Source organism: Pituophis catenifer, unplaced genomic scaffold, assembly GCF_029215685.1.
Source record: "Pituophis catenifer annectens isolate HBS135680 unplaced genomic scaffold, rPitCat1.0.hap2 SCAF_2, whole genome shotgun sequence".
NCBI lineage: Eukaryota > Metazoa > Chordata > Lepidosauria > Squamata > Colubridae > Pituophis > Pituophis catenifer.
Window position 1 is genome coordinate 71,945,899 of NW_027256882.1, and position 9,275 is coordinate 71,955,173.

Sequence of the window (9,275 nt, forward strand, 5' to 3'; positions counted from 1 at the left end):
ATTCTTTGGTTCCTAATGTATTCATAATTCACCACTCCCATTCTTGGCTCCACCCCTTGTATATATAAGGAGCCACCTTCACCATTTTCCTTGCTTCTATCTGTGAATATTCAGTGAATATAGAATGCCTGTTATAATTAAAGAGAAATATATTTAAACCTCTAACTCTTATTATCATTATTGAGTCTGATCCTGAAAATATTGCAACAAGCTGGTAGCAGAGGATGGTTAATTGACTCAATAAATACTTAAAGATGTCTAAGAAAGATAGGCCCAACACCAGGGCCTACAGCAAAGAAATAGAAACTGAACAAGAAATAATCAACAAATCCACAAACGCGATTTCGAGAGAATCCGAAGAATACACCACTGAAGAAGAAGAACTAATAAATGAAAATAATGACCAGGAGGAAATCGAAATAGAAAATAACGAACTCAGGTCAGAGATATTAAAACTATTAAAAAGCCAGAAGAATGATGAAAGCCTCATCGCGAATCTCCAAGAAATGCTGAAAAACAGCGGAGCAGCGAGAGAGAAAAACATTGCTAAAGAGAAACCCAAAGACCAAAAAACTGTGAGTGATATGACTACAGAGAAAGTCGTTATGAAAAAGAAAAGATGTGATCCCGCGCGAAATTTTGAATGGCAGCCATCTTGGTTCCAACAAGCCTCCAAAGTGAGCGAAGCAGAGCCAATCAAAATGCTCAGTTCAAAATTTCTGGCGCGAAAAACGTTATCAGACAACGAAAGCGAAAAGGAAGATTCAAACTCTTCAGAAGAACCAGAATCAGAAAGCGAAGACGACTTAACGAAATCCCAAGTAAAGTCAGCAATGAAGACGCTTTTTGCTGCATTTGGGCCAAAATTAAAAATTTCCAAAGCGACAACGAAGAAGCTAGAGAACAAGCCGATACCTCAAGACCTGCACGCTCCCATCCTGACTTCGAGAGCGACGACGCCCGAGCCCAGAGAGCCATGTCGATTCCGCCCTACACCGCAGACCGGATCAAGTACCAACGCACACAAAAGAAAGAAAAGAGCAGTCGCCGCCATCAAAACTCCTAAAACCGAGCCAGAAACCGACTCGTCTGAAGAGGAGCGGAGCGAGCGAGCTGCAATGGAGAGAACCTTCCACGACGACGCCAAAGAAGAAATGAGCAACGCGCATGTGCGAAACTACGTAGACGGTCCGGAAAGACTTGAACTGGCCAGAGAACCGCGCAGACTCGTTGCGAGCATCCCCATGCCGTTTTGCAATTTCCTGCACTTGCGAGACCACGGACTACCTCAGGTTGTAAGTAATGGACAAAATAATGTGGGAAACTTACCCAGTGACTTCCCAAAACTTAGAGTTGATGGCATTAATTTGCAAGAATGGTATCAACAGCTCCAGGTTGTCTTTATGAAAGAAAATTTACTATTCTTTATCACTAGTCCTCCAAGAAGACCTTGGACTTTAAAAATAGATTGTTTACATCATAGAGCATTTTTCTTAATAATATCTAGCGTGTCTCCTGCAATGTATCATAGCATCAAACCAAACCTAACTGTTTCAGAAATAATTCAATGCATGTTTAATCTGTTTCACAGCGATAGTGTAGCTACCACTACAAGAATGTCTAAGGATTTCTTTTCTTCCAGAGTAAAACCAGGGGTTTCCATAAGTGAGCATTTGATATCTCTAAACAAAATAAGAGCTGAGCTGCATTTGAGGGGGGAAGTGATTTCAGATCAAACAATGAAAAGTGTTATTATCAATTCACTTGATTCATCATGGGATAGTTTTATGTCACACTTAGACACCATCAATCTAGGATATTTATCCATAGAAAGTCTATCTAACAAATTGATAGCAGAAGACAATTCAAGAAAAAATCGTTCCAGCAATCACACAGAACACAAATCTTTTAGAAAGGTAGCTTTCCAGGAAAAATACAATGAAGCTTTTAAATGCCATAATTGTGGGTCCAGGGAACACAATAGAAGAGACTGTCCCAAAATCTCAAAGGAGAGACATAGGTCAGAGTATAGGAGCAAATACAATTATAGACAGTCTTCCACAGATAGACATAAATATAGAAGCCCACCAAATTACAGAGATAGTAGAGGGGGTAGAGAAAATTCAAAAGAGAGAAAATCTGGTTCACTGAATGGACTAAATAAACAAGACAGCACTAAAACACAACTAAATGAGAACAATAATTGGCTTATTGATTCTGGGGCAACCAACCACACCACTAATAACAAAAATATATTGTCTTCATTTACAGAAGATAAATTTGTAATAAAGGTAGCTAATCAAGAAAAGGTTCAAGTATTAGGCAGAGGAAATGTGACCTTGCCTGGCCTAGGAAAAATAGAGGGGGTATTGTTAATTCCAGAAATACCTCATAACATACTAAGTGCCATAAAACTAAGCAGAGATTCTGACATCAATATAGTTTTCTCAAAGGGGAAAGCAACTTTAGAGAAGGACAAAACAAATGTAGGCACTGTGATGATTAAAGGAGGCCTACCCTATCTAATAACAAAAGAAAGATGGTTACATAACATTGATTCAAATATGGAAGATTGTATTGAGGCAGATGATGAAAATGTTAGTAACAGTGACAATGATGAATGTAAAATATCTCATGATCACGCAAATACACACAATGAGAAGAAACCAAGAATAGGTAAACCAATTCATGATGAGTGTGCTCACATCTTGCATAGGAAGTTAGGACATGCAAGTTTTCCTGTAGTACAAAAAATGACTGAACACGCAGAAGGTGTCAAAATAAAAAATTGTGAAAATTATTTGGAATGCTCAGTATGTAAATCCACTAAACTAAAAACTAGTCCCAGACCAAAAAAATCCAACAGATCAACTAACAAAATTTTTGACTTAGTACATATGGACCTAGTTGGTCCATTGACTCCATCAATCACTTATAGAAAACGTTACTTCCTAACAATAGTAGACGATTACAGTCGCTATGGTTTTGTTTACACATTAAAACACAAGGATGAAACCTTTCAGAAATTTAAGGAATTCTACAAACGCATAGAAACACAACATAATATCAGAATAAAACAAATTATGACAGATAGGGGATGTGAATTCATGTCTAAAGAATTCTCCCAATGGTTAAAGGATAGAGGAATGCTACATTTCACGTCTAGTCCATTTTCTGCGTTCCAAAACGGGATTGCAGAGAGAAAGAATTCCACACTACAAACCATGATTAGGTGCACATTAGAGGATGCTGGTTTAGGCAAACAATTTTGGTCAGAGGCCTTACATTATTCAAATTACACTCAAAATAGAACCTGGTCCAGTATTGTGAATAAAACACCATATGAGGTGATGTATAATAGGAAACCCAAATTAGCACACATGCACATATTTGGAGTCACTGCAGACGTACACATACCTAAGCAGTTGAGAAGAAAGGGAGAAAACGTATCCAGAAGATTAAGATTTATGGGATATGAAACTGGCACCAAAGGGTACAGATTCATTGATAATAATAACAAATTTATAGTCTCCAGAACAGCTGTGTTCCATGAACAGGCCAATTGGTCTAAATTACATCTTAATGAAATATTTCCAAATAAATGCAAAGATACAAAATCTTGTGAGGAAGGGACAATAGAAAATCAAAATATCAACAAAAATAAAAACAAAACCAAAACTTGGACAAATAGTCAGCACAAAATAAAGACAGACACATTAACAAAAAAGGAAGCAAGATATTTGCATGATAACCATAGCAAACCCGAAAGAGCTATTAGAAACAATAGAAATCAAGTACCAAATAAATACAGAGATTACATAATGCATATGGATGGTGAACAAATGACACCTAATACATATGAGGAAGTATTAAAACTCCCTCGTGAAGAAAAGGAAAAATGGGAACTAGCTATGAAAAAAGAGATGGAAAGTTTGCAAGGATTAAATGTGTTTACACCTGCGATTGCACCTAAAGATAAAACGATTATAGGTACCAGGTGGATTTATAAAATTAAGAATCTAGAAGGAGGCAATACTCTATACAAAGCTAGATTGGTTGCACAAGGTTATGCACAAAAATATCCGGAGGACTACACTGACACATACTCCCCCACAGTGAGAACAGAGAGTGTTAAAACAGCTCTAGTAGTGGCATCTGCACTCAATCTTGATGTATTTCAATATGACATACAGACTGCGTATTTACACGCAAAACTAGATAAGGAAATATATGTAAGAGCACCACACAGTCAATACACTAATAAGAATGAAATTTGGCTATTGAACAAGAGTCTATACGGATTAAAGCAATCTGGCAAAAGATGGTACGATTGCTTGGTAAAAGTACTTAAGACCATGGATTTCAACGCTACCACTGCTGATAACTGTTTCTTTGTAAAAAAGAGTGATGATCATATTGAATTTGTATTAATTTATGTAGATGATATTTTATATATAGGAAAACACAAGGAGAGAAGAGAAACCTTTGTAAATAAGCTAAACGAACATTTCTCGTTGAAATCTCTAGGTAAAGTAAACAAATACCTTGGTGTACAAATTAACAAAACTAGAAGGGGATTCAAACTTACTCAGAAAGATAAAATCATTGAACTTCTGAACAAATGCAATTTAAACAATGCCAAACCCTGTGACACTCCTATGCAAACTGATTTCCTTAGAAACACTGATGAATCTTCCCCTGAATTCAAGGATAATACATTTTATAGATCAGTCATAGGTTCACTTCTTTATATATCTAATTGGACCAGGCCAGATATTGCATTACCACTCAACTTATTGTCAAGATATGTTAGCAAACCAACAATGTATCATTGGGAAGCAGTCAAAAGAATTCTAAGATATCTGAAAAGTACATTAGACTTTTGCTTAGTATTAGAACCTAGTAATGATAAAGAACCAAAACTTACATGTTACGCAGATGCGGATTGGGCTGGAGATATATCATGCAGAAAGAGCACTTCTGGTTATATTTTTCTATTAAATGACTGTCCAGTTTACTGGTACACTGGTAAACAAGAACTGGTAGCCACTTCGACCACAGAAGCGGAATATGTTTGTTTGTCCAAAGCTGCAAATAACCTTGTATGGTTTAATGATTTGATTTCAGATGTTTGGAAAAAACCTGCTTTGCCTTTTGTTATGCATGAAGATAATAAAGCAGCCATTGAAATATCCAGATCCGATGCCATTGGACAAAGGTCCAGGCATATAGATATAAAATTTAAGCATGTGAGACAATTGTCTCAAGATGGATTTATCAAAGCAGTGCATTGTGATACCTCTGAACAATTAGCTGACATATTGACGAAGCCTTTACCTTCTAAACAGCACAAATATTTAACATCAAAATTATATGTCTTATATTGTCCTGAATCCGAATGTAATTGGTGTTGTATAGCGAACCGGCATTTAGAGGGGGATTTGTGAGATGTAAATGCCTTATTCCCTAATGTGTAAATAATGTATATATGGGACATCGGGGGTTAACTTATTCTTTGGTTCCTAATGTATTCATAATTCACCACTCCCATTCTTGGCTCCACCCCTTGTATATATAAGGAGCCACCTTCACCATTTTCCTTGCTTCTATCTGTGAATATTCAGTGAATATAGAATGCCTGTTATAATTAAAGAGAAATATATTTAAACCTCTAACTCTTATTATCATTATTGAGTCTGATCCTGAAAATATTGCAACAAAGTCTTCCCCAACACTGTATCTTCCATAAGTTTTCCAGCTATTCCAGCATTCTGAGAAATACAAGTTGAGAGTACCTGCAGTGATTAAAGCATCAGGCTAGAAACCGAGTGACTGGGAGACTGGGAGTTCTAGTCCAGCCTCTGGGTGACCTAGGGTCAATTACTCTCAGCCCCAGGAAAAGGCAATTGCAAATAACTCCCCCCCCAAAAAAAAATCTTGCCAAGAAAACTACAGAGAACTTGGCCAGGCAGCTACCAGAAGTCAACAGTGACTTGAAGGAAACACACACAGTTGGCCAGCAGCCATATGGTGGAATCAAAGAAACTACTTTTGAGTCAGAGTCAAAAGTGAGGGAGACTATCCATTCTCTTGCTGGACTTGTCTTAATCTCTCTAATCCATTTTTCCTCTTTTTCTTACTTTCTTTCCTTCTGATACTCTCTTCCATCTTCCTCCGATAGCAGATTGAAGAGATGAGACAGATACTTAACAGAAATCTGAAGTGATCCTTTCTGGAAGCTTTGAAAAATCAAGCCACATGCTATATGGAACTAGGCGGAAGGCTGTAGGTGGCTCTAGGACTGAAAGTCGCCCACATTTCCTTGTAATACAGCAGCTACAGGAGTCCAGCTTACACGTACCTCCTGACTGGGCTCAGCTGCTTTCCATTTGATCCCATGTAAACCTCCACCCTCTAATTCAGAGTACTTACTATTGCATAGAACACGTATCTCTAGCTGCTAGGACGAAGAATGGAGACCATTTTAGCATAGACCATTTTTAGTCTAAAGTGGATTAGAAGAACTATCTAAAGAGCATTGACAGACAAATGACAGTGACAGCTACAGGACTCCCCTTTTTTTTTTTGCACAGGCTTTCTTTCTGATTGAGTCACACCGAGCAAAGCAGCAGCAAGCAAAAGGAACAGTTGGTGGTGATCTCATCAACATTCATTTTGGTGCCCACAGGGCCAGAATTCTCTGCTAGGCAGATAAATTCCCTTGGCAGCAGGTGTGGCCAGACACTGGGTGAGGCACTGGGAGAGTTGCCAGGCTATAAGCACCAGCATGGCTGGAGGCTGGGGTGAGGCAGCTCCAGGTGCAGCTTCTGACAAGCACATCACAACAAGTCGCAGGTAAATATTCCAGTAGGGTTTGTCCACTTCCCCGAGCCTGGACTTTCTTGCCCAGGAAACCCTGAATTCCGGTAATTTGGTAATTACAGTGATGCTTGGGAGCAGTTAGGGCTGGACATAAAATTATCCTCTCCCCAAATCAATTTGTTCTTTTTAAAAAGCAGTCTGACTAGTCAGAGCAAACCTCAACAAACAACAACAGGACTGGGGAGTGTAGTGTGGTGGTCCTTCTCAGACAATGTGCTCCATTCTGCTGAAGGACTCACTTTTCTGCTAGAGTGCAAGCCCAGTATAACCAAAAGAAACATGGCAATTGCTGTTTCCCCCTCATCCCTGTGAATCAGGAGATAGAGAACTATCGATGAGGTTAAGGGGAAGCTGCAGCACCAACCATGTACTTCCTGTTCCAGCTCAGCTCCAGTATTCCCTGAAGCAATTGAATTCATTGCTTTTTGAGTAAAGAATCTTTCTGAAACTTAGCACTTCTAACCCCAAAGATCACCCCGTCAAGTTTTGCACTAACCTCTAGCCACATAAGTGAGCCTGTAGCCTTGTAGGGCTTCATTTAGATCAGCTGCCCAGGATAGTCTGAGGAAAAATGGTCCTGTTTCTAACACCCGAAAATTTGTCACTCCAGACAGCATCTCTGCAAGGAAAACAAAGAATCAATGGGGTGGGTTCTTCACATTCATGTAAATTCCAGACACGTTGTGTTACGAGAGAACTTATACTAATAGGAATCTGCAGAGTCAATTTCACTCATAGTGGAATGAGCTGAATGAGCAAAATGGCAAAGGCATTTCCAGCCAGGCTCCCTTCAGAGCTCCAGGAATACAACACCTGTACTCCAACCATTAGGTTGCCTGGAACTGATGAAAGATGTAACCCAGGGGTGAAATCCAGCAGATTCTGACAGGTTCTGGAGAACTGGTAGCGGAAATTTTGAGTAGTTTGGAGAACCGGCAAATACCACCTCTGGCTGGCCCCCGAGTGCGGTGGGAATGGGGATTTTGCAGTATCCTTCCCTTGCCACGACCAAGCCACACCCACTAAGCCACACAATACCGACCAAGCCACACCCACAGAACCATTAGAAAAAAAATTTGAATTTCACCACTGATGCAATCCCAACATTCTGATGGGATAATGGTTGCAAAAAAAAAAAAAAAAACCCACTGCATTGTAAGGTTATGCTGGCAACTCATTTAAAAATGACACAGGATAATGAGCAGGTTTTAGCTGTTACAAAGAGGGTATTACAGAAGGGCATTTCTTCCTGACTTCAGACAGTGAAAATTATAAAAATGGTGCAGACAAGACATGTGTGAGAAAAGACAGTCCTTGAGCACAAGGTCCAAAGCTATATAGGGCTCTAAAGATCAATTGCAGGACTTTGAATAATATTTAAAATGGACCTGTAGTTTGTGCAATAGTTTCAAAACATACATGAAATGTTTCCTGGGGTCAGCCCAATAGCAGCCTAGCTGTGATAATGTGAGGTAGCTATAGTGAGGGGAAATATTCTGATGGGATCGGAACACATTGTCTGATGAATTAATGCATTATTTTTTAATATGAAGTCATTTTTGAGCAGACCACAACTCCTGATGACATACATGGTGTTATACCTTCAAGTTTCTTGGTATGATACCTAAATAAAGACATCTTCAAAGGCAATATAATGCCCTGTAAGAATGTACCAGGCAGGTGCCCAGGGTTTGGAAAAAAGCAGCCAAATTCTAGGAAAAGAGATGGTGATGGCATACCTGCCCTGCGCAACTTATCTTGGAGACTATTTGGGACACCAATAAATCACAATGGAAAAGAGCTTAAACTCATATATTAGCCGGATTGCCCAGAAATATATTCATAACAATATCAGACTTTTTATTAGGGTTTTTATTGGCTTCCCAGAAGATAGCCATCAACTTATTCTACTCACCAGCTTTCTGACTCTGCAATCAAAAAACTGTGGCTATGTCCCATAATATTACCATAGGACATAGCCACGGTTATAACAGACTATAGTATTACACAGAAACTACGTAACTGTAAATTCTATATATTATACATGACAAGCCTACACAGACACCCAAAGAAGCCCAAGTGTGAGATTATACCCAAGAAACCTGAAGGCACCAAATTCTGGAATTATTTGGGAGGAATTTTAAAAGGAAATGTATCAAGAAATGTCAAATAAATTACAGAAACTCAATATATCAAAGATGGGCTTATTACTCACGTGTCCGTCCTTTGCCAGAAACCGATTCTCCAATGCGATTGGCATACTGAGCTATAACAGTGACCAGGTAATCTGTCCCACTTTTCAAGCCACGGAGTACAATGCTTGTTTCACCAGATCCCACACTGACCTGTTTAGTATCCAGAATGGATCTGTTATCACTCATTAAGTGCCACTG